The sequence below is a fragment of the Canis lupus genome, chromosome 24 (genome assembly GCF_011100685.1).
Source record: "Canis lupus familiaris isolate Mischka breed German Shepherd chromosome 24, alternate assembly UU_Cfam_GSD_1.0, whole genome shotgun sequence".
NCBI classification, from domain to species: domain Eukaryota; kingdom Metazoa; phylum Chordata; class Mammalia; order Carnivora; family Canidae; genus Canis; species Canis lupus.
The window spans coordinates 13,601,689-13,626,456 of record NC_049245.1 but is presented as its reverse complement, the minus strand read 5'-3'; the positions used below and the strand labels follow the sequence as shown (position 1 = coordinate 13,626,456).

Here is a 24,768-nt window from a genome sequence, read left to right as displayed (position 1 = left end):
GAGCGCGGAGGGAGACTCGGGCTGGGGCGGAGGGAGCGGCCGGCCGCGGAGGGGCCGCGGGACCCGGGGCCGGGCACACGCCGAGCCCCGCGGGCGGCCGGGCGGGCGGGCGGGTTCGGCGAGCAGCGCCCGCGGAGACCCCCCCGCCCTCGGCCGAGGTGAGGCTCCGCGCGGGGAGGCGGGCGGCGGGCGGCGGGCGGGCGGCGGGGGCCGGCGGGAGGGCGGGACCGGACGCGCGGCGAGGGGGCTCGGCGGCCGGCTCGGGGTGGGGGCGCGGGGGCGGGCGCGGGCGCGGGGGCGGGGGCGGGCGCGCGGGAGCAGTAAGTGAGCCGCACCGCCAACAAGCTCTCGCTCACACACGCGCGCACACACGCGCGCGCACACACTGGGGCTCCAGGCGGCGGCGGCGTCCGCGGCCGCATCCCCGGCAGCAGCGCCCGGCAAAGTGACAGGTAGGAGAAGGCATTCCGGGTCCCGCCCGAGGATGCTCCGGCCCGGCCCGGCCCGGCCCTGCCCTGCCCGGCCCGGCCCGGCCCGCGGGGTTCGTTTGCTCCCGGCGGGTGCGTCCCGGACGCGCGCGCACCCGGATGCCTGCCGGGGAGCGGTGCAGGTGCGGGGCGGAGGCGGGGGTCCCCGCGCCGCCCCTGCCCTGGGATCGTCGCCGCCGGGTTTCCTCAGACTCTGGCCAGACGTTCCCTGCTTCTGGCTAGAAATAGCTCGGCTCGACGTGTACAGGATTATTTTGCTTGGAAATAGTTGGCGCCGTGCAGAGCGTGTAAATGTGTGTGCATGTGGATCTCTTACCTCTTCTGGGGAGGTAATAGAAATGATTGACCATTTCCACCGAAAACAACACTGACAGGCCAGCACTCGATGGGGGCAGTGTTCGGGCCTCCTAAAAGCATATAAACGATGGAGATTAAAGGTCGTCTTGTTTTCAGAATTTTAAAGTTGCCTTTTCCTTAACTAATTAGACCCTGTTTATATAGTACAGTACTTCTGACTGTAGATTTTGTAGGCAGTGCTGTACAGAAGTATGGAAATCATGGAAGTCACCAATCTGCAGTTGTTTCTAAGTGCCCCTTTATCTAGAATCCTAAAACTCTCATAAACTAGCACTTTTCTAGAGAAAATACAAATGCCCATTATATTTTCAAACTTACGCGTGCATTTGAGACATAACCACCTACTCTTTTTTAACTCTTGTGAGTCTATTGTGTATAAACCCAGGTGTTTAAAATTTAATTTCGGTCACACCATTAATGTAAGGTCACTTTTTTTTTTTTTTAAGCCGTAAATGTGACACAGGGTGAATTATAAATTAACTTACGAGCGTGTGAGGATAGCTGTTTGATAATTCTGTTAGGTTAGCAAAAAATGTCATTCAAACATAGGCAGCTCAATAATATATAAAGTTGAATTGAGTTTCCTCTTTAAAGGAAAATCAGAGTCACAAAGTAAACATGACCAGGAAAAGCAACTGGTGACTTCACCTGGGCCATCTATGAGGAGGGTAAGAAAGTGTCTAAGGAACTGTGTCCTCAGGAAAAACTGTGTGTGTTTGTGTGTGTGTGAAATTTTTTCTCCTGTTAGTTTTTTTCAGGACTCTTGGTTTCAAAAATATGTGGTTGAACTGAGAACCTGATGTGTACTCTTCAGACTTCAGTGCCCTAAGTAATAGAGCAGAAGCGCAGAAATCAAGCTGGGTAGGGGTGTGTAGTTTAATCTGCCATTATCTGTGTTATGTAATCTAGAATGCTGTTTTTCATAGGACAGTCTTGCATAGTTCTCCGCTGGTGTTTTAGTATATTATTGTCATTGTCCTTTTGAACTGTAGAAGTTTAATAAATGATTGCCATCTTGGGAGAACACCTGTTTTCATAGAAATTCACTTCATAAGTGGAAGAGCATTTTTTTTATTGGCATTTTTATTCCATGAGACTTTTGCTGCCAGAGCCGGTAACCCTTTGCATGTGACATATTAATAGCATAGTTAAAGGTACCCTCTAGTAGGATACCAATTACACATCCCTCCAAATGTTATTACCCAACCATCTGAATTTCGTTTTGATTTAGCGTTGATGATATCACCACCCAGATTTGAATTAATGGCTGTTGAAATGCTATTCTACAAGTAACTGTCAAAACAGAATTTCTAAGACTCCATTTGATCACTGGATACACATTTCTATCTGTCGGAATAGTGCTACCTTTATTTTACAAATGCACACCCACACAGAAGAGCTTTGTTCTCAAATACTGTCTTCTGAGTTTTATATTTGTGCGCCTGAAAATGTGAATGATATTAAACTACTTCTGTGCTCCAGAATCTTGAGGGTAGTGTATTTTTGTCTATGAGGTAGCGAACTATGGAAGTTTAAAAAGTGGTAAGGATTACCAAAAAGCTTTTGCAGAAATGGACTTTAAAAATCTCTATCACTTTGAGCGATTTCATCTCCAGCAGAGACCTAGCAAGTGCCTTTCGCCCTATTTTATCTTTCCCAAGAATATAGCCAACTGTCTTTGCCCTAATGTACACTGATTTTTGACATCAGTTTATTAAGAATTGATATGTGTTTGCCTAGCAATCCCTAACCACCCTGGAAGTTAAAATTGAGGTAAAATGTTTATTAAGAATTGATATGTGTTTGCCTAGCAATCCCTAACCCACCCTGGAAGTTAAAATTGAGGTAAAATTGACTTTCAGTGCTGCTGTGTTATTCTCCTTGAACCGATCAAATTGGCATGGTAATTTGCGAACGGATGTGCTAGAAGTGAGGCCAGCTTCTGGATTTTCTGTTGCATTCCCATCCTCAAAATTTCAGATGTAGCCAGCACTCTCAAATATCACAATTAACAAGTAACTTTTGTGGATTATCTTTAAAAATATGCTGTTAATTAGCTGCTGAGTTTATTGATTTTTAAAATTTTAAAAACTTACATTGAGAAAAATCTTACCTCTTTGTGTCACAGCACTTATATAGTCATAGGAAAGAAAGATGATGTATTTATCCTATTCTCCACAAATGCCCTAGTGAACTCCAGTATTTTCGGGGAAGTAAAAATATTCTTTGAAATTTAAATTTACATAGCAGATTGTGGCTAGATTATCATCATTTGTAAAGACCACTTGTAAGGATGAAACAGCGTGTTTATTAGCACTCATGACCCAGGTTTTTATTAAACTGGCTATCACAGTAAGTCTTGTAAAACCAAGAACTTCTGCGTTTTTATATGCAGAATGAGGTCAAGGACTAATGGAAACGCTTAATGATCACGCTTGGTATTTCATGTCCAGACTGAAGTTTCTAAAATAGGTGCTTTTCACCTCGTAATGTGAACTTGTAGGCCATATAAATGTCTGCCAAAAAGATTCATCCACCTATCGAGAAATAGATACAGCTTTTCATTGCTTATGGTGGGCAGCAGCGACTTCCTGTAGTTTTGTTGGTGGTGTTCAGATGTTCACTGTGTTTTCAAGGACACTGCTTAGTTCTCAGTACTGTCTATTCTGTATTTTTCGACTCCCCTGCAATCGTCAGGAAATCTAATAACCTTCGTAGGTCTTTCCTCCATTCCTTAGTATTTGTTTTTCTGTGTTATAGCTTCTCTTTTGATAAAGCCTTCCCCCTTAAAGTAGAAATACTTCTTCAAGGTGTAGTATTGTTTATCTCGTTATACCTTAATATGACATGAAGGTCTAGCACATTCAGAGGCTGTGATTCTTTACCTAACCAAATATAAAAATGGGTGGTTTCCTTCACCCCAGTGGAAATATAGTTGAGTGATAATGCATCACTGAGTAGATGAGTGAGAAGTCTCTATTGCCCTCATCAGAATTCAGCCTGCTTAAAAAAAAAAAAAAAATCACCTCTAGTCACTTTTATCCTCAAGGCCAATTTCTCTCAATTGCAGCAACTTTGCAAATCCCACTTTGTAAAAGTTTGGCTGGAAGCTCATGCCTTTGGGTGCTTTTCATATGCTTAAGGTGTAACCCAAGTTCATAGACGAGGTTAAGGCACTAAAGCCCTACCTTCCAGATCTCTGCTGGAAGATCCAACTGTGCAAGAGGATGAATGGTCAGCAGTTTCTGTTTTTCTCTGCATGAACTCCATCTACTTTTTCTTTCCTTTGAGGAATCAAAATAGTTGAAAGGGACAGAAATCAGAAGAAAGTTCTTCTCCAAACCCCTCCCTAGCCTACTACCTATAAAACCTTCCTTGAGAAGGTCACATACAACTTGACTGCTATCCTCTTGACTGGGAGTCTCCTTCATAGCTCTTCTCCTGTGATCCTTTGGCTTGCCAAGGGTTGGGAAATTCTACCCGTAGCTACCATGCTACCCTGAGGCCAGGCAAGTCATTGCTTTAAGATACATTGCCCTTAAGGCATTCTTTTCCTCCGGAGCAGTTAAAGGGTGTTTTTGGCTCCCAGACAGGACTGAAGTAGCTGTTTTTTTAGACCAAAAGGAAGAAAGTAACTTGAAGTCATTAATTATAAGCAACTCATCCAGAGAGCAGAGACTACGGACTGTTAGATTTATACTTGACATCTCATGCTGTCCTCCAGGCCAAGAGTTCTTCATCTCAGGTCCACCCTGTAATGGTCTGAGGATGGAATTTGGTGGGTCCATGAATATAGCAGGCAAATGAATCATGTCTTTATTTGCATTTACTTCCAAATGACAATTAAGCTAAGTATTGTCACTCTGGATCTTAGCATTTAATGGGTTGAAAAAGAAGCACGTGCATTATTAGGGTGTGCCCAGTTCTTTAAAAAAATATTTTGATAAATATATTACAATATAATTGGTTTCGTTTGCACTTAATTTTATGCATTTAAAAAGATTATGCTCATAAGGGTCTATATGATTCACCAGACTTGGCATGGGTGAGGTCTTGACCCACTGAAGGTAAAGAACAGCTGCTCTAGAAACACTTGTCTTAGAGGCAGCTAGGGGCTAAGTGGGGGGTGGCACTGTGGGTTTGCTTTCGGCCATATAAAGTTGCTAAGACCCTCAGGTGGTGGAGTCAGGCAGACCTGAGTTCAAATCTCAATTATGTCACATATTAACTGTATGATCCTGCGTATCTACTCATTTGCCATCTGTAAAACAAGGAGAATAACTCCATAGAGCAAGAGTGCACAGCACTGTACTGTGCCGGATGCTGGATATTGTGTTACTGTTGCTGTTGATACAACTGCTATTGGTCCTTCTCCTAATAGTGCTAGTATTATTGCTCACCCTCTCCTTCTCTGTAGAGGCAGATGCCATTGACTTACCCCCATAGGCTGAATCAGTTCCTGTAAAATTTGTAACAAGGGGTGCCTGGGTGGCCCAGTCAGTTAAATATCTGCCTTTGGCTCAGGTCATGATCTCAGAGTCCTGAGATCAAGCCCCACACCAGGCTCCCTGCTCAGCAGGGACTCTGCCTCTCCCTGTTCCTCACCCCCTCACCCCCCGCCCACAGCTCATGTGTACAATGTCTCCCTCTCTCTGAAATAAAATCTTAAAAAAACACCCCAGAATTTATAACAAGGAATATTTGCTCTGCCCTCCTGCAAGTATAGAAAGTTCTGGTCACCTTTTTGTGCTGCTGTGAAGGTCCAGATCTTCCTCTGGACTTGCCTAACCCTGTGACTGCATTTGGACAGGAGGACCTAACATTAACTCAGCCTTATCTGCCTCCGATTCTGTGACTGCGGGGCTGCAGACTCAGTGAGCCAGATGCTTTCCCCAGGGCATCTGTGTCTCCCGCCAAGCTTTTAAAAAAGACCACAGTAAGCCATTTAGGCCTGGAAGGAGAGAGGCATCCACTAGAATCATTTGGAGATCTCTGATGTTTAGGAGGCTTGGTGGCTCCTGTTTTCCCATGGGGGCTTCAGTGGCTGCACTTCACATAGTAATAGCAATAGCAGTAACAGAACAACAGACATTTGTCAAGCAATGGAAGTGTGCCATGTCATTGAATCCTTTCTCTGGTGGTTACTAATAAATAGTCTATTTTACATTTGGGGAAACTGGGGCTTAGAAAGGTGAAGTTAAATTTAGAGGAGGGATGCAAACCCAGGTAGATGGACGCCAGAATGCTAACTTCTAACCACTACTCTGTGTCACCTGCCAGTGAGGTACATACTCCTGAAAGATTTGTCGCAATAAGTTTCGTGACCGTTATTTTAAGTGACTGGGCTGACTAGAACAGAGAAGGTTCTGGCAATCCTGCTGTGAAAGTGTAATTGAAATAGGAAGTTGAGCATCAAGCCACGTGTCCTCATCTAATCTTACATGCTTTTGTCTCCGCAGGTGCATGGGCCACAAATCAGAAAGGGAGATTACTAAATGCTACTCTGGGGTAGCCTAAAAAGGAATTTTAGTGTTCTGCAGGGCCAGCTTTTACCTGGTGAAGTGCCTCATGGTTTCCCTCAGGGTGTGGCACATTTTGACTTTTCTGAGTGCCAGGTAAGCAAAGTGCGCTGCCCAGGTGTTAGATCTTTGGAAGTTTGGGGGTTGGGGGCGTGGTTATAGGGACCCATCATTTCTGCCAGGCAGGCATCGGGCACAGAGTCGCCAGTGCATCTACCATTTTAAGAGAAGCATAAAAATCCAGATTTATTTTTTATTTTATTTTATTTTTTAAAGGTTTCATTTTTTTTATTAGAGTGAAAGAGACAGAGCACGAGTTGGGGGGGTGGGGTAGAGGGAGATGGAGAAGCAGTCTCTCCACTGAGCAAGGAAGCCTGATACGGGGCTTGATCCCAGGATCTGAGATCATGACTTGAGCCGAAGGCAGAGGCCGAACCGACTGAGTCACCCAGGGGCCCCTTGAGATTTATTTTTAAGTGTGAGACCTCACTTGAAAATGCTTTAGAAATAAATTAAAATTAAAACAAACACGTCAGCCTACAGGGTGGCCAAACAAAACCTGTGGAATGAATTCAGCCCATCAGCTCCCATTTTGAGCCTTTTGTCAATTGTGCTCGGAAACACTGTGTACTAGAAATTGTGTACTAGACGTGTACTAGAAATTGCCAGAACTGTAGTTTCATCTTGATGTAAGCATGGCATCTTTTTTGTTCAGGCATTTTTTTTTCCCGTTTAATTTCTTACAAAGGCTGCTGTGGTCATTTATTTCCAGTGGACACAGATTTGAGATTCTGAATTTCTGCCTGTTTTTCTTCTGGCTCGTTTTTCTAAGATGTTAGCAAACATACAAAGTTGAGGGGGCAATATGTTTTCTCTCGTATTTCATGGTGCTCTTTTAAGTAAGAACATCTCAGTATGGAGAAATGGATGACTTTGTGGGGACATGCGGGTTCTTTTGTGTATATTACTGTCTTGGACTCTAACCAGTCCCAAAATATTCTCCCTGCTATTTGGTAGTTGCCATATTTATCCTGTACATGCAGAATGTAGATCTGTTTCTGTAGGTTAGTGTTTCAAGGTGCAATCTACTTAACAGCCCTCATTTTCCTTTTGGTTCTTAAATGAGTGATCACAAGCAATCAAATGAGACTGAAGTCCCTTCGAGGTGGGTTTCTCTCATATCTGCTAATGCACTGTCATTGGACAAATCACCAAACCGCCTCTAGAATTTATTTATTTATTTGTTTGTTTGTTTGTTTATTTTTCTTTTTTTTTTTTTAAAGATTTTGTTTACTTATTTGAGAGAGAATGAGCGAGAGAGAACATGAGCAGGGGCGAGGGGCAGATGGAGAAGACTCCCCACTGAGCGTGGGACCCCAAGAATTCGGGGCTCCATTCCTGGACCCTGGGAACATGACCTGTGCCGATGGCAGATGCTTAACTGACTGAACCACCCAGGCACCCTCCCCTCTGGAATTTCTGTTAATTTTTTGTTTTCATTTGCTTTTAAAATGATGTATGTGATACATGAATATGTTCCAATCCAAATGATAATGCAGAAATACAGAAACAAAATGTAAAATACTCTTACCCACCTGTGCCCATCCCCAAATATCACAATTGGAAATAGCTTAGAGTGCCTCTCTCCCATTTTTGTGCATTTATATGTGTAATTACATATACATGTCTTTTTCTTACTATATAAACAATATTTATTTTGCATACATTTTTCTGTGATTTGCTTTTGTTTACTTAAGGTATGTCTTTGAGCTGTTTCTATGTCCAGTGTGCTGGTAATCTATTTCTTTTAACATTATAGAAACTTTGGTCCTATGAGTACTGTATTTTATTTAACCATTCACCTGTTTTCACGGTTACACAATGAAGGATTTGAGATCTTTTTACATAGGTCTTTGTATACATGTGGGAGATTGTCTTGTAGCTAAATTCCTAGAAATAGAAATAATTGGTCAAAAGGGTATGCACATTTTCCATTTTGAGAGAGCACTGCCAAATTGACTTTAAGAAAGGCCTCCAAGGAATTTCTATCTCGTGGAACCTTAAATTATGAACATATTCTATAATTGAAGCATGCCCCACATTGTTACACTGTTTCATTAATTCAGTTGGATTTCAGTTATATACAGTGCACCAGGAAATGATTGAGAAATAGTCTATGTCCTTAAATTTCTTGAAGATACAATACTTCATCAAAAGGAATTTCTCAATTAAGAGATGAGTTTAAAAACTCTTTAGTAAAAAGATACCTTGCAGACTCAGAATGGAAAATCTGTATTCTGATCAGTTTGGATAGCTCTGGAATTTTAGATTTCTCACAGCAGGAACATGTCATAAACACCCTTGAATGTATGGTCAAAGAAGTGAGGGACTGCACAGCTAACTGAGGTTGATTTTGACCTGGGAAAATCAAGTTAATTTCATTGCTAAAAATTCTGTCCAGGTGTACTTATAGCTGTCAATTTTTAAGTACTTACTTAAGAATCTCATTTACTTTCTACTTAGAGAATTATAAGGTTCATAGATAATGTTATTTTGTTTAGTTTATTATTTATTAGATACCAGAAGGTAATTTTCATAATATTTATAAATAATATATAGACAGAGGGCTATATACATTAGAAATTCCTCTTTATTTTCATTTTGAGAGATACTGGGAAAAATACAGAAATCTAGGTCACCAATTCTTAACTTTTTCCAGAAGTCACAACCTAAGTAAATGTAGTTGTTACCTATAATATGAAGTGAATTGTTAATACTTTTAGAATTTTGTGCCATCCCTTGAAAGATTGGGGATCACCTTAAAGTATCACTGTATCAGGTTTAATAATCTTGATGTGGGTAAAGGGCAGGCAAATGTTTCTGTTTTCAAAGATGAATCTGGTTCTTTCATGTTTCTCCAGATACCCAGTTTTAAGAAGAATTCTGGTTAGGTTTGGCAGTGACATTCAGATTCTGATTGTATGCCTTCTGCATGTTTATTTTTACAGCATGCTGAATTGTAGAAATATGGTAGGATTCAGTTATATTTCTTTGGCATCAAAACCTTGCTATTCAAGAAAGTGTGTACTAGGTTTTTGCTTGTGGAAATGTTACAACGATTTACAGTTTACAGACAATTTCCTTTGATAGTGTCTGCAAGAGCCACAGCAGAGGGCCTCACCCTTTAACCCCACGTCATTCAGGGCCTGCCAAGCAACAGATGGCGTGTGTAAACTGAGTCCTCTAAGGAAGGTTTAATAAAGGGACCCTTTGGAAGGTTTGGGCAGGTGTAGGTAACACAACCAGGTCGGTGCTGCAAGACCTAGCAGTAATAAGGAGCTGTTCTTGCTCTGAGTGGAGGAGCAGGAAGGGCTGCTGGCCAGAGCTGTGTCCTTTTGTAAGGGAGGCACAGTCCATCTGTAATGTGCCTGCAGGAAGACAGTAGGGGAATAAATGTGCTTCCCTCACTCTTCCCTTGCCTCCCAAACTTCTGGCCAGTGTCTTCCATTAGCTGAATCCAGACAGAATCCAAAGGGCATAGGAGGGGATGGGAGGCTGGAGAGGTTGGCAGATGGGTCTGGGGAGGCAAATGGCAGACTCTACCCACCTGCCATCCAGAGAGGTGTCAGAGGTCAAGCCAGGGTGGAAAGTCTGGTTTGGGGGGACAAAGAAGAGAAAACAGTTACAGTAATTAAATTTACGTTGAAGGCGGGAATGTTCTACAATACCACATGGCTGGTATCAGTAAGATTTGTGGGCTTTAGGGAAACTTATTTTTTTAATTGTTGGTTCATTTTGTGTTTCTTGGGATATACATAGAACAGGAAACTTGATGTGTTTATCTGAAGATTTAAGAGTATAAGCTCTAGACAGCTGAGACAGAGGGATTCATAAAGTCTGTCAATATGGAGCTGGATATCTAAGATACAATTCCTTTGCTTTTAATATTTTATGAAAATATTTTATTTAAAATGTCAGGTACCCAAGGGAAGAGACTAGGAGGAAATTAAGGTGATTAGCAGTGATTTTCCTTCAAAGGAGTCAATTTTACGGAATCATTAGCATTCCTGAATGGAAATGAACAAGCTTTATTTTCCCATTTGTTCAACATGGCAGTAAGACTCTGAGATTTTGGGCTCGTTTATTTTCTCATTTTTGTGGCCCTGTTGTTTGAAAAGATGAAAAGACTGCTCTGTTCGGCTTGTGTATTTGTTCTGAATGAACAAGCAGTGAAACTTGATTAGAATCATAAAATCATACTGCTGAAAGGAATATCAGTGTTCATTTCTTCTTACCTCTAAATATTACAGTGTAAGAAACTAAGATATTAGTGATTGCTGCTGCACAAATTCCTTGAGTTGGTGAATCTGGGGAAGTTGCATCGCTTTGTCCACTGGAAGGAATTGCACTAAACTAGTTCATTTTTGCTGTTACCTTACAGGCTCCTGATGTCCCTGTTTGCAAGGGCCTGCTTGTCCATCCTATAGGATTTTCGTATATTAGAGGCAGAGCTTCCTAAACATCTGGTCCACCACCCAGCCCATAAAGTGGTATTCTCTGGGGGTCTCTACTTTGCCCTTGACTCATCTCACTCTGTTTGCTTTCTGTACAAGATAACTCATCCACTTCTATCATATTTACAACCTATTTCCTGATAACTCCAATATCCCTGACCTCTTGTCTGAGATCCACTTATATCCTGTTGTCTGCTGGATAGCCTACGGTTCAAGTCCTGTGGATTCTTTCAAATCTATGTATCCAAATGAGAAGACCTCAGCTTTACTCCAAATCAGTGCCCCACCCTGGGTTCTAAATCTTCATTAAACACAACACTGATCTGTTTAGCCCAGGAATGTCTTGCATTTCTGTCTGTTCCTCTCTATTCCTCTCTATTCCTGTAGCCACTGCCTAAGATTTGTTCTCAATACTCTGGGCCTTGATTGTTCCTGTGATGTTTCAGTCAACTTCCCTGTTCTCTCATACATCCCTCATTCACGTGTTCTACTGGCTATTCATTTTTTTTTTTTTTTTTTCCTTACTGGCTATTCAATGAGTATCAGGTACTCTTTTTTTTTTTTTTTTTTTTTTTTTTTTCAGGTACTCTTAACAGCGAGTGAGTTGCAGCTCTTGCCCTCAGTGGTTTACAGTTTACTGGAAGAGATAGATAAATGGCTACTTTATCTTTTTAAATATTCTATTTATTTGAGAGAGAGCGAGAGTGAAAGAGATCACAGAGGGAAGAGGGAGAAGTGGACTCACCACTGAGCAGGGACCCCAATGTGGGGCTTGATCTCAGGACCCTGAGATGATGACCTTGAGCCCAAGGTAGAGGCTTAAGTGACTGAGTCACCCAGGTGCCCCTACACAGCTACTCTATAAATTAACTTCTTAGGGCACCTGGTGATTCTTGGTTTCAGCTCTGGTCATGATCTTAGGGTCATGGGCTTGAGCTTCAAATTTGGCTCAGTGCTCGAGTCTGCTTGTGATTCTCTCTCCCTCTGCCCCTCCCCCTGTTAGCCCCCACACTTTCTTTATCTAAATAAATAAAATCTTTAAAAAAATTTACGTTCTGCCGCTTTATTCCATTCTCCTTACTCAGCTAAAGTAATTTGCACAAAATAGATCTTTTTATAGTGTTACCTCTAAAATGCTTCAACAGCTCCCTATTGCTTTCAGGACTTAATTCTGTTTCCTTAATTTGCCAGATACAAGCCATTCCATGGCCGGACCTCAACAGTGAAGTTTTAATGCTTTTATTTACGTCACCTATTCTAAGCTATATTAAAGTTCCAAGAACATAAGGTCCGTGGCTACTGTGCCTTTGCTGACTTTGCACCCAACCTCCTCCTGCAACTGGCTGAATCCTGCAGGCCTTGACATATCTCCCACAGCTGTCATCTTCCCTGCAAAACCTGCGTAGGTTTCAGCCCCAGGTTGGATGCTCCACGTAGGTCCTCCTGTTGCATGGTTTGCAAATTTGAGCCACAGCAGGACTTCCTTAGGGAAGGGAAGACTCTGATGCACATGAGAAGACTAAATCAATGTCTCTTAAATGATTGAACAACTAAATGCCATGATCGCAGAGTCTGCAGATTGGGCAAATTAGGGAAGCAATCTGATGACTAAGCAGAAGAAGTGCCATGTTAAATAAATTGAAACCATCTGCAGACTTACTATGGAGGGAAAAAGTATTCCGTGATTATTTACTCTGGCCTCTGAGAAGTAGCGCAGTGATCAATTTGGAAAGATGATCAGTAATTTGAAAACTCTGTGTTCATTAATTCTGTTAACAGAAGTTCTGATACTAATTAATAGTATACCAGAAGCAAAGGAGACATTTCCCTGAAGGTGGTTTATCATTTATTCCTGCTTTCCTGCTGGGCACGCTCTCACATTGTTTTTTTTTTACGAGTTAGATTTTAATCAAGTTATGCTTATTTTTCTTACAGTGTGTTAGATCTCCGAATCAGAGCAGCTTTTTCGTTTCTTTTTTTCTTTTTGTTTCAAACTTGGCTTGAAATTCACAGGAAAAAAGCATTTATTTAATCAGATTGTTTTTATTAAGTGGGACTCTTGGTAATCTAAAATGCTTTGTATTTATTTTTTTGTAGCATTTTACTTTCAGAATGGCTTGTGAATATATCTCTGTGCGAGAGAGAGGGAGAGAGAGAGGAGAGCTATTAATTAATTGAAGGAAAATATTCTGCTGAATATTGTTTTTAAGAGAGCATCTTTTGGAGTTCCCAAGTCAGGAGGGAGCATTTTATTCATGATGTTGGTTTGAATCACATGAAAATAGCGGCTCTGATGGTCTTAACCATGCTACCCTCCCCACTAAGCTTGGGGTGTCAGTTGTGTCTTCTTTATAATTGGCATCTTTTTGATTTAGCAAATTTCCTTTAGCTTTGTGTTGAAAAAGTGCTGGCTAAGTGTGCTAATTATTAGATATATCCTCGTTCAAATTTGAATGGGGACAGTGTTTAGAAGGATTGCTATATAGTTATTGCAGCTGCCGAGAGGAGATTTCATAATAGCACTTTGCAAATACAGAGAGGGAATATTCCCTTTTATTTAGCCTTTTTGGACCTGTGGGGCCCTCTGAAAACCTTAAGGCTGGCCTCATTCTGTCTATTTTTTATTCCCTTTGAAAGAATTTCAAAGTAACTAGTTAAAAGTTGCTCTCCCATCTGCCATAAGTAACATACAGAGATTTCTTGGTAGCTACTGGAGGGAAAGGAGGAAATTTGAAAGCACATATGATCTGGGTATTAATACCACTCCTGAAAATGACTGAGCTTGAAGCAAGCTCTCCTGTACCCTTCTGTCACATGGTCATTTTCATTTTCTCACCTTGAACCGATAGATGTGACGGGCCACTGGGATTTGCATTAAGATTGATAACCGGGAAGAATCCACTCCTCAATTAAGAGCAACAAATGCCGCTTAAAAACCTTCTGCAAAGGTTGCACTTTTTACCGAGCCTGGTTCTCTCTTGGCTTTGTTGGAGAGGTCGAAGGCATACACTACCTGAAAGGTATACCTCACTGCTCAATAGGGACTGTGATTTCAAGAAAAATTCCTGGAAGCGGCCATTTGATTGCAGGAGGGCTATGATGCAAGGAACAGAGTGCTAGTGAATCAGTGCTTCCTACCCTCACGTAAGGTGCACAACCGTCAGAAAGTAGCACGCCCCCTCCCCTGCCCCTTCCACACACACACGGACTGTAAGGTCTCAGGCCCTGCCATGGACCAGGATAGGTCAGAAGGCACCGTGTAAAGAAATGGAATCAGTTCTTTGATAGTTTTGACTCATTACAGGGTGGCTTTGTGATACTCAGAATATTGTGATATCCCAGGACACTTAAGACCAGGCCGCAAATCCAACGTCCTTTAGGCTTAGACAGTGTGCCTGGGCCTACAAATGTATGCAACCCTATTTAATTCTCTCAGTGATTCTGCAGGTTAGGTGTAATTACCACCTTTGAGAACTGAGTGATTAAAGTATTTACTCAAGGTCATGTGGTTGATCAGTGGTACAGACAGGCTTCCAACTAAAGGCGACCTGCATCCGTACGGCTACATCTCTGGTCAGCAAGCTGTGTTCTCCTCCCCTCCTGTCTGATGGAACTGATTCTGGTTCAGGGTAGCCATGGGTCCATTTAAACATACTCCCCTCTTTGGCTTCCTCTGCAGCCAGAACTGCTTACCCAGTTCTGGCCAACAGGGTATGGGCATACACCTTTGGATAGGCTTTTCCTTCCTGATTTCTTCCTTTCCTTCCTGGAATCTGGACGTGATGCTTAGACTTGCAGATGCCATCTTGTGGTTGTGGCAGTGAGAGCACACACCAAGGGTGGCAGAACGGGGAGTAGAAGGCACCTAGTTTCTTGATGACTTATTTGAATGGCTTTACCAGTCCTAATCAACTTACCTATGAGTTTCTTGTTAACTGAGAAGAATATGGATTAAATCGCTTTGATGGGTGTTATAGACTGAATTGTGTCCCTCCAGAATTCATATATTAAAGCCCTAACACCCACTTACATCACGTGACTATATTTGGAGATAAGGCCTTTAAAGAGAGAAGTTTAAAATGAGGCTATTCGGTTGGCACTTAGTCCAGTCTGACCAGGGTCCATATAGGAAGGAGGCTATCAGGATGTAAGAGAGAAACCAGGGATGTGTGTGTACAGAAGAAAGGCCATGTGAGGACACAATGAGAGGTGGATATTTTCATGCCAAGGAGACTTTACAGAAAACAGCCCCATCAGCACCTTGATCTTGACTCTTAGCCTCCAGAACTAGGAGAAAAAACATCTGTTTAAACCACCCTGCCTGGGTATTTTGTATGGCAACCCTAGCCAACTAGTATGGTGGGGTTTCTTTTACGTGCAGCTGAAAGCAGTCCGAGTGACCAAGGAACCAAAACAAATATGAGTTTAACAAAATAAGTTTAATGATTGATTAGTTCTACTGTTTCCCTTTTTTATGAATGCTGTCCCTATAGCACTTTGTGACACTATGCTTTGTTACTTGAACTTCCACTGTCCTGTCCCCCCCCCATAGATGCTCATGTATGCATACACACACATGTGCACAAGCGTGCATACATACATACGCACACATGCATACGGGCGCACACACCCTGAGCTCTCTTAGGCGAGATTGCCAATTTCGGTTTCCTCCTTCATAGCACAATATTTGCACTTTATAGTTGTTTGTAGAATAAATTATAGAAAAGAAAGTATGGCTTGCCCTTGAACAAGAAGGGGGCGGTTGGAAGTACCAACTGCCTGAGCAGTGGAGAATTTGCATATAATTTTGGCTTCTGGGAACCTTTACTAATAGCCTATTTTGTTGACCAGGAGCCTTACTGATAACACTGATAGTTGATTGACATATTTTGTATATGAATTATATACTGTATGCTTACAATAAAGAAAGCTAGAGAAAAGAACATGTTATTAAGGAAATCATAAGTAAGAGAAAATACATTTATAGTCCTATATCATATCTATTGAAAAAAATCCACGGATCAGTGGACCTGCGCAGTTCAAACCTCTGTTGTTCAAGGGTCAACTGTACTTGGAAATATTTAGGAAAACAGAATGGTTAGATTAGAATGATGACTCAAAAAATGTGTGCTCTTTTATCATTGCAAAATAATAATTTTGGTATTTGAACGTGTATTTCCTAATTTCACAGGGTGATTTTGTATCAGGTTGGTTTAGTTTACGGGGGCTTTGTTATCCTTGGACTTTCACGTCTACTTGTTCATAAGCAGGGATTTAGATAAACCATATATTGCCTCTAGTCTGTTCCTTTTCTTTTCTTTTCTTTCCTTTTCTTTTCTTTTCTTTCTTTTCTTTTCTTTTCTTTTCTTTTCTTTTCTTTTCTTTTCTTTTCTTTTTTCTTTTCTTTTAAGATTTATTTATTCATTCAGAGAGAGCAAGAGAAAGGCAGAGACGCAGGCAGAGGGAGAAGCAGGTTCCGTGCAGGAAGCCAGACGTGGGACTCGATCCCGGGTCTCCAGGATCACACCCTGGGCTGCAGGCAGTGCTAAACCGCTGCACCACCAGGGCTACCCTGTTCCTCTCTTTTCTGTATGGGTTTAATATTCTTCTTTAAGGAGTCTTAGAGTTGAAACATTTCATGTTAAATGAGCTTAAATCATTTCCCATAATTAGGAACTTGAATCACTGCCTAATTTACAATTTGATAAGTACTGTGTACTTACTGAATTCACTGCTATCAATCTAAGTCCTGGGGTAAGTTTTTTTAAACAAAATAAAAATGGTCCTTTGGTCCTTCTTTCTTTGATTTTAGCTTCTAACTGACCTTTTAAGCAGTCAAGGAAATATTTTGATTTCTTTTTAGGTAGTTGTTGCTTTCCTTTTCTAATATTCTTTTGTGTGAAGAATAAATTATGTGGACTTTGATGAAGTGCAATAAAATGTTTTGCTTGATTTGGTGCTTTTTAGACAGTATAGTGCTGTTTTCTTAGTTAAGTCACACAGAAATTTGACAGCTGAGATATGATGTGTTTTCTTTAGAATATTCTACTTAGAAGCTGATATAGATACAATTGAATAGGGTCAACGTAATAACATGTCTTGACTCCTTTTGGTACGTGCATGAAACTTCAGTGACTACACGAACTCATCTGAATGTATTGGAATAAATGAATTTTGAGTCCTTTGGCTCTTTCAAGCAATCATAACTCATTTGCAATTTTAAATTATATTTGTGCAGTAGCTAACACATAGTAGGCTCTTAAATATGTTCTAAAATGAATTTGTAAGATGGAGACACTGACCATATGCTGTTATAATACTTCTCTTCCTTATTTCATGGTTTTGTGTGTCCTATTTTGGATTTGTATGCACTCTGCTGTTTCTAAAATTGGTAGCTAAGCAATGCATTTTTTAACATTAATTATCAAGTTTTGTCTTACTCTTAAATTTCTTGTGGTTATATGAGGCAGCACAGTGAGCATCTATCTACCTTGCAGACACTTTTCTGGGTTGAAAATACATTGACCTTGACTATAACCTTGACATTTTGGAACATTGACTAGACTCTGAAAACATAAAACCCAGTGTGGTCGTAAATACCTGTTCCTATAATGTCCTCAGTTACACAATAGAAAGAATCCAAAAAAATTGTCAGGGTACTTGAGCATTTTATATAGGAATTGGCTTGTACAGCACAGACTTACCCACAAGAAAGAGTTTATTTTCTGAAGAATCCTTCACCAAGCTGAAGGTTGAGGTTATGATCTTGGGGCTGTGATTCTTTGGTTATTATAATCATAACATCTAGAGGAATGTCTCTTTATTCCTTTTTATTTTTTTAAAGATTTTATTTATTTATTCATGAGAGACACAGAAAGAGAGAGAGAGAGAGGCAGAGACACAGGCAGAGGGAGAAGCAGGCTCCATGCAGGGAGCCTGATGTAGGACTCGATCCTGGGCCTCCAGGATCAGGCCCTGGGCTGAAGGCAGCGCTAAACCACTGAGCTATCCCGGGCTGCCTGTCTCTTCCTATGAACAAAATGATATGTTTTAAACTTTTTTTCGGAGGAATGTTACAAAATGTGTCTGTTGGATGACTCATTTTATAGTATAAGAGGTGACTTGAATTAAATTATCATTGAAATTTTTACCCTGTCTGCTTTACTCACTTAGACCATATGACTTTTTTTTTTTTTAGACCATATGACTTTATGAAGAGTCAGGCAAAGCCAACATGAAAGAAGAAAAAGTGATTATCTGAAATTCATTGTATTTTTGTTTATTTCTTAAAGAAATAATTTATTCATGAGAAACACAGAGAGAGGCAGAGACATAGGCAGAGGGAGAGTCAGGCTCTCTGGGGAGAGACCCCTGTAGGACTTAATCCTGGGACTCGATCCTGGGACTCTAGGATCACACCCCGAGCTGAAGGCACTCAACTGCTGAGCCACCCAAGTGTCCCTGAAATTCAATTTATCTAGATTGAAAAGGATATATTTTACAACTGAGTATTCCACCTAGAAATTACCTTTCCAAAGTTATTCTCTACAAAGTGTAATATTAAATAAATGTGTTCAGGGCTACAGTACTAGCAAGTTGCAGTGCTTGAGTCTGGAGCCAAACCCTGATCATGATCCAGCTTCCTTTCCCATTCCATGTAGTGCACTTTCCAGGACTGTCTTTGTGTAGCCACTGAGTTGATGGTTTCATCCAAGTAGGCTGGTTGTTTTCATGTTGAAGGAGCTCAGATTAGAGGTACTGGTTATAGGAAGAAGGCTCAGAAAAGGGAATTGGGAAAAGGGGCTTGTGGCTGGCCATTCTCCTAGCTGACTTGGTGTCCTTGAGCAAGTCACCTGTCTCACTTAACTTATCTCATAGGACTTAACACTTATAGAACTTTCACATTTACTGTTAATCATTGGGAAGTGTCTTTGTCTCTAGTGAGACCTCTTGTGTTAAAGTCTGTTTGTCTTAATATAGCCAGTTCAGCTGTCATTTGCTTACTGTTTGAATGCATGGTGTAACTTTTTCCTTTCTCCTGACTTATTTGTGTGTTTCTATTTAAAGTGTTTCTCTTTGTTGGGCAAATCTAGTTGATTCTTACTTTATTATCATTATCATTGTTTTTATCTATTCTGACAGTCTGCCATTTGATTGGAGTGTTTAGTCCATTACATTAGAAGAAGCTGTTGATATGTTTATATTTAGGAGATAAAGTTTGAAGAGGTGTATTACATTTGCATTTTGATTTTTTGTATCTTCTCAATTTTCTAATTTAAGTTTATGAAAAAAAATCTTGTACAGGTTGGATACTTATTAGCGTAACTGGTTTGTTGAGTGGGTCACACTTAGACACAAACAGAAAGTAGTTTTATTCTTTTCCCACCTTGATGTTGGATGATAGTTTTGGCAGCTTCCATAGTTGTTGAGTCATTGTAAAGTATCAGAACAATCTCATTTTTGAATGTTAGAAAAATGTGTTATAATATGAATCAAAACTTCCATTTTCCCATCCAGTGCATAGCTTTTCCCCTTTTCCATCCTCAGATGTGACTGGTTACTTAGTGATCATCAGTGAGGAAGAAAAGGTCATTTCTGGTTTAATTCTCCTCTTGCTCTTCCTCCTACCCAGGGTCTCAGGCTCCTCCAGAGTTGTCAGGGGGCAGAAGGGGTGTTAAGACTGTTAGAGGTGCCTGGTTGGCTCAGTTGGTTAAGTGTCACGCTCTTTTTTAAAAAAGATTTTATTTATTTATTTGAGAGAGAGAGAGAGAGAGAGATTGAGAGCACAAGCAGGGGGAGTGGATAAAGGAGAAGCAGGCTTCCTGTTGAGCAGGCAGCTCGATACAGGGCTCAATCCCAGGACCCTGGGATCATGATCTGCTCCAAAGGCAGATGCTTAACCAACTGAGCCACCCAGATGCCCTAAATGTCTGATTCTTGATTTCAGCTCAGGTCATGATCTCAGGGTCTTGAGACTGGCCTCAGCATTGAGCTCCTTTTTATGCAGGGAGTTTGCTTGAGATTCTCTCTCTCCCTGTACCCCTACCCCCCACTCGTTCTTTCTCTTTCTCTAAAAATAAATAAATCTTAAAAAAAAAAGACTGTTAGCTGGTGCCATTTGTTTTCATGGCCAGCTCATCCTCAAACACATCCTGATGGTTTTTTTCTTTGTTTGTTTTGGAGACCCCATGCAGGTTCATTGGCACCATGCCATTACTGGACGTGGGAAGTGCAACTCCTGGGTAATCACTTATGATCTTGGGCTCCTGTCTTCCCGTGGTTTACCACTGGAGCATCCCTGAGCCCTTGTCCAGGAAGCCTACTTGGGTGGAGATCTTTTAGGATCACTCAAACCTCACTACCCTCTGATTTCCATTTGGCGTACAGGAAAACTCACATCTTGGCGCCATCAAACCCTGAAGTATAGCCCATTTTCTCTTTTACTGAGACTCTGTTGCCTTGCTTTGCTATTGAAGGCAGCATCAGCCAAGCTCTTTGCTCTAACCTCACACATGCCCCACAGAACAGGCTGCAAGTTTCTGCCCAGAGGAAGCATCCAGCCAGGGGGTAGGATATCAGCCTCCCTGCCTTCAGGTAGCCACAGTGTGGAGGGGTTGTTGTAGGCAGTCGGTGTGAACTGAGCGAGAGGGAAGGAAAGGGAATCACCCTTTATTCCTGAGAATTCCCTCTGAAGAAGTGTCTTCTACAGGTTCCTCTCATGTATAGACTCCTGGAGTTGACCTCACTGGTTCAGCCATGCGTTAGCACGTTGTCCTGTGGTCATGTGGAGGGAACTCATCACCTACTGTCTTTAGCGATGAGACCCTAGCTAAAATTTGAAACACTAAGAGACTTCCTCTTATACTTCTGTTTAAAAGAATTTAGAAATTATTGGCTCTGTAGCAAAATGCACAGATAAGTGTTATACTTTCAGCTACATTTATAACTTGTGAACTACCGCACTTTATAATCTTCTCCCTTCAATGTAATGAGAAATACTTAGTGTAAAATAAATGCGTAATATATTTACTCACGATGATTATAGGATATTGGTCTTTGGGAAAAGTAAGGATGACCAATATGGTAAGAGGAATGAGGTTTCTAATCTGTAACACTCTGCTAATTTGGTTAAACAATTGGTCACATAAGTGGAAAAAATATAATTTGAAACTAATGTTACCTTTTAGTTTTGGTGATGGCTTCCTTTGCTGCCCAAAACTTTTTATTTTGGTGGAGTCCCAACAATTTACTTTTATTCTCCTGGCCTGAGGGGACATAGCCATAAACATATTGCTAAGGGTGCTATTTAACAGATTACTGCCTACATTTGCTTTCAGGAGTTTTATGGTTTCAGGTCTCATATTTAAGTGTGTTAATCCATTTTGGGTTTATTTCTGTATATGATATCAGAAAGTAGTAGTAGTCTGATTTCATTCTTTTGCATGTAGCTCTCCAGTTTTCCCAACACCATTTATTGAAAGGACTATCTTTCCCCTATTCTGTATTTTTGCTTCCTTTGTCATAGATTAATTAACCATATACATGTAAGTTTATTTCTGGGCTTTCTGTTTTTTTTTTTTTTTTCTCCCATTGATCAATGTATCTGTTTTTGTGCCAGTACCATACTGTTTTGATTACTAAGGCTTTGTAGTATATTATGAAATCTGGGATTGTGATAGCTCCAGCTTTGTTCTTTCTGAAGATTGCTTTGGCTGTTTGAGGTCTTTTGTGATTCCATACAAATTTTAGGATTATTTTTTCTAGTTCTGTGAAAAATGCTATTGGTATTTTGATGGTGGTTACCTTGAATCTGTAGATTGCTTTGGGTAGTATAGATATTTTAGTGATATTAATTCTTGCAGTCTATGAGCATGGTATACTTTTCCATTTGTGTCATCTTTAATTTCTTTCATTAATGTCTCATAATGAGTTAGGTTGGCCAAGGCAGATGAAACCTGAAACTAAGTTGACAGGTACCTCTGATGGAAATCTCTAAACAGTTTAGATCATATATATATATTTATACATTTTATATATAATATGTATGTATTATGCATGTATATACATAATGCATATGTAAATCTGTATGTATAGGTAAATATGTTTATTTAACGTATATGTACACACATAAATACATGTATTTATGGTCCTGATATAGCTGTCAGAGAGAACAATTGCATATGATGAAGCTACCCCAAATATATTTTAGTAGTTGGTAAAGAGTGAATAGCATAAAGGAGAAGGGTTTGGAACAAGAAACAGGTAATTTTCCTAATTTTTGGAGAAGATACAGATGAATGTAAAATGTATATATCAGTTAATTGACTAGCTTGTCTTAAAGTAGAAAATAGTCTTAAGACATTTAATATGCTCTGTACTAGATCCTATAGGTGATGATATGATAAATAGTCATCTTAAAGCTATGGATTTAATTTTGACTGGAATTAATTACCAGTATATTTTTAAAATATATTGACATCTCTAATTTATTACACAATAGTGGCTTATCTGAATAAAAAGGTCTAAAAAGGTGGTGTCTAATGCTTAAAAAAATAACCTTGGAACTTATAAAAAGTAATACATGATCATGCTAAAAATAGTGGAAAATAACTGAAAAGTACAAAGAAAGCAGCAAAATGCTCTTAATCTCATCACGAATAGATAACCATTATAGGCCAGAATGAGAAACACCAGATTGCTTTTTGTTTATTGATACTTTTTTTTCCCACAAGTTATAAAGAAATCGGTCCTTTCATGGTAGAACTTCTTTTTTTTTTTTTTTTTTTTTTTTTTTTGTTTTTTTTTTTTTGGTAGAACTTCTTTTGATCTATATTTAATCAGTTCACATACTTTTCTGTTAAAGACTAATAAGAATTCCCTTTCATGGCGAGACTTTATATGTGGGAAGCTATACCAAGACTATGTCCAATATAATCAGACATCTGCTAAATATACTTTCAAACTTTATTTGTAGAGTAGATTTTGATGTAATTTTCTGAGCCTTAGTCAATTGTTAAAAATTACTTTAAGATACAGAAAAAGAAATAAGGAGGGATGCTTGGGTGGTGCAGTGGTTGAGCATCCGCCTTTGGCTCAGGGTGTGATCCTGGATTCTTGGGATGGAGTCCCGCATTAGAGCCTGTTTCTCCCTCTGCCTATGTCTCTGCCTCTCTCTCTGTGTCTCTCATGAATAAATAAATAAAATATTAAAAAAAAAATAAGGAAAGTGAGCTGGTGCACAAGAAAAGAGGTATTTTAACACTTACGCCTGTGTTTAGTTCTAGCATTGGAACTGCTTATGGCAGTTAATCTAAGGGGGACCTCAATATTTCATTTGGTAAATGGGGCAGTGTCTGTCTGATTGTGGGGTCAGATGCAAGGGGGAATCTAAATACTTTTGGCCAATTTTGGTGGGGGGGGGGTAGTATACATTAAGCAAGATAAGCATTCATAAAGGAGTCCTAATTTGATAGAAGGCTTGGAGTTTTAAGCCAGATATTTAAAAGAAGTTACGCACAGAGTTCTACTTTAATTATTACAGGACACTGACTTTGTAAAGTACTTCATTATCCTGTTTCTTTCATTACAAAGCTTGTCTTTAAAATCATTAGCCTTTGATGAAGAGTGAATGCTTTAAAAAATAACTTTATAGAAGAAAAACAATGAGTGCTATGGGGTTATTTGAGAATGCTGTATTTTTCTGTATCAGGAGAAAGAATTGAAAGGGGACAGCTTAAAAAAAAAGGCTATTTTATCTTCTTAAAGAGAATTTAACTGTTATTTGGTAGAAGATTCAGCATGCTTATACTAAATCATGATTTTTCCCCCAAAGATCTGTATATCCAAAAAAATTAAAATATAGATAACTAATCTATAGTTATGAAAAGAGGGAGGAGAAAATGGAAAGCTGGTTTAACACATAATAACACATTATGTGTTAAATAACACATAATGTAATAATAACACACATAATAACTGTTCAATTCAAGTTTTCTTAAAAAATGGATATTAGCTAGCTGTCCTGAGAGAAATCATGGCTTGCCAAATACTCCGTATTGTTTAAAAATCACTGGAAATGTTAAGCTGAAATGGCAGAACAGAGAAGCTCATATTTAGGCTAATACATTGTGGTTCACTTTTCCATCTGTGCATGTACATCATAGACTGCACATATTGTGTAAAAGTAATTGCCAAATGTTTCGGGGGTGGTGAGTATTTCTTCTCCATCAGAATTTATGAAGTTGTTAAATTGGAGTCATAACAGTTTATTTCATTAAGATGTTTACTGGATAAATATTTTCACTAAATTTCATCAACTTCAAGGAGAAATTATTTATTCAATGAAAAGTGTTAGGAATCTACCACAAAATGCACCCATTTTTAAAAAAATTCTTTCTGCAGTAGATTTTTTTCCCCTTTAGGCTCAAGCAGGTCTATTATTTTAACTGCTTCAGTAGATCTGATATGGTGTATGCATAGAAACGGTAGGTTTTATTTTGTAAGCCCATTGGCCAGTCTCTAAGGTCTTGGGGCTAGATGATCTGTAAACGTGGCATAGGAAGTATAGTGCATATGTATGCCCTCTGTGGGTAGGGATGGGGAGCTATTGATTTTTGAGAGAAACTGAAGTCCTAAGACTCATGGGTTTACTTGCATCATTTCTAGGTTAAGTATATAATGGCTTGCTTTTTTTTTTTTTAATTTATGATAGTCACAGAGAGAGAGAGAGAGAGAGAGAGAGAGGCAGAGACATAGGCAGAGGGAGAAGCAGGCTCCATGCACCGGGAGCCTGACCTGGGACTCGATCCCGGGTCTCCAGGATCGCGCCCTGGGCCAAAGGCAGGCGCTAAACCGCTGCGCCACCCAGGGATCCCCTAATGGCTTGCTTTT

At 40.2% G+C, this 24,768-nt stretch overlaps 1 protein-coding gene across 4 annotated transcripts in view; it reads left to right on the top strand.

The window, feature by feature from the left end:
- The first annotated feature begins 119 nt into the window (after positions 1 to 119).
- Positions 120 to 24,768, top strand: part of PLCB4 (phospholipase C beta 4) — a 419,571-nt gene continuing 394,922 nt past the window's right edge. For 2 of the 4 annotated variants that reach the window (XM_038571634.1, XM_038571639.1), the window contains exon 1: positions 326 to 452. The gene's annotated coding sequence lies outside the window, so the exon portion shown is untranslated. Of the gene's footprint in view, positions 159 to 325; positions 453 to 6,304; positions 6,461 to 24,768 lie in introns of those variants that run through there. The other 2 variants (XM_038571636.1, XM_038571637.1) reach the window with 2 other exon arrangements.